General features: G+C 37.5%; 1 pseudogene; it reads right to left on the reverse strand.

Annotated features, from left to right (window-relative positions):
• Nucleotides 1–1,061: 1,061 nt before the first annotated feature.
• LOC147793118 (14 kDa proline-rich protein DC2.15 pseudogene) lies at nucleotides 1,062–1,472 on the reverse strand (annotated as a pseudogene).
• Nucleotides 1,473–1,978: the final 506 nt, after the last annotated feature.

Here is a 1,978-nt window from a genome sequence, read left to right on the forward strand (position 1 = left end):
CAATTATCTCTACAATTTGCTTTTCATTGACCGTGACCGAGAGTATTGACACGGACCATTGTATTCTTTTTTCATTAATATGTCGATATCTAATATTGTCCACCAAATCCACTTTTTAATCATATTGTATAAAATTAACCTTATATTTAATAAAAATATCAACACATAATATTAATAATAACCCTCTTCCTCGTTTAGAATAGTAAATTCTTATACGACGGTTTAAATATTCTCATAAATTTTTCAAAAGTTCCCATGGACTATGAGATCTCACGTCGGTTGAAAAAGAGAACGAAACATTTCTTAAAGTAATGTGAAAACATCTCTCACTGACACATTTTAAAACCGTGAGACTAACGGCGATACGTAACGGGCCAAAGTAGATAATCTCTGCTAACGGTGAGCTTAGGCTATTACAAATGGCATCAGAGCCAGACACCGAGCGGTGTGCCAACAAAGACGCTGGCCCCCAAGGGGGTGGATTGTGAGATCCCACGTCAGATGGAGAGGAGAACGAAGCGTTCTTTATAGGAATGTGAAAACCTCTCCCTAACAAACATGTTTTAGAACCGTAAGGCTGACGGCTATACATAACGATTCCAAACGAATAATATCTACTAGCAGCGTACTTGGGCTGTTACACTGACATCCATATTTTCATTAAATTGAGGTCTCTACATTTTTCAACAACATTGTCATTTAAAACTTGCGTGTTAATATTACTCTCTTTAATTTTTCGTCATGAAAATTTTGAAGTTAAGGGTTTATTATGATTTCATGCAAGTGACACAGGTGAAACAAGATTTGAGGTTTCAAACATATGCATCGTCAAATTTGTAATAAGACACAAGAATAGACGAACAACGTTGTTCATTTGAAAAAAAAAACTACGTACCATTATGTTACATTGCATTGTAATGAAACTATAAAAAGATGGTGGAATCCTGAGAAGATTTCCAAACCCATCATAACACGACGTACGACCAAACTGATTATTTAAACACGACATTGAAATAGAAAATTGAAGAAGAAACAAGAAATGAAAATGAAAGGATTTGGTTTCAAGCAGGGCATTGAAAGCCGGACGGAACCTTCTTTCCACAGTAGTTCAAAAGCAAGCTGAGGGAAACTGAGAGGTCAATCTTGTGACCCAAGGCTCTGGCCTTCACCGCAGTGCAAAGGCACACAGCAGCTTCCAGGTCAACAAGGCCTTGGATTAGGGTGCAGCATGGGGATTTTGGTGGTGAGCCGATCACTAAGTGCACTAGATCGTCCAGCAAGTCGGCGCAGACACCCAGCTTGAGGGTGTCCCTGGGGCACTTGGGGAGTGATGGTTGCTGCCTTGACGGGGTGGGCTTGTGGGGCTTGGGTGGCGGCGGTGGGCAAGGGACATAGGTGGAGCTGACCATAGTGAAGAAGAGGAGGTTAAGGAGGAGGAGGAGGGCAATGGGCGAAGAGAGCTTGGAAGCCATTGGTGGAGAGATATTGAACGGTTTGTAGAATTGTGGGATGGCTTGTGAAGAATTATGAGAAGGGTTAGAGTTTTTATAAATGGGGTTTGGGAATTTGTTGTATTTTAAAACAAAAATTCCTTATAAATTGCTGGATATGAAACACCTAACTCTTTGAGTTAGTTTATTAAGTTTTGAGGAATTGATTTGAGAGATGGGTTTTTAATTAGTTTGTCTTTTTTTAAAGTATTATAAAAATGTCAAATGGCCTACAAACTAGACGAAGTGATGTTCGATAATAAATTATCAAATACTTTTTAAAATAAATTATTGTGGTTTGTATGGTTGGAAAATAATATTTGATAGAACCCTTCCAGACAAGTGGGTAATAGATGATAAACTAGAGATTATTTTTAGCACAAATAATTTTTACAAATATAATATGGTTTTTATTAAATATAACTATGAGATTCCAAGTCATTTTGAAGGAGTAACGAAACATTTTTTTTTTTTTTTATAAGGGTGTG

The sequence above is a fragment of the Cucurbita pepo genome, chromosome 3 (assembly GCF_057944985.1).
Source record: "Cucurbita pepo subsp. pepo isolate OVF chromosome 3, ASM5794498v1, whole genome shotgun sequence".
Taxonomy (NCBI): Eukaryota; Viridiplantae; Streptophyta; class Magnoliopsida; order Cucurbitales; family Cucurbitaceae; genus Cucurbita; species Cucurbita pepo.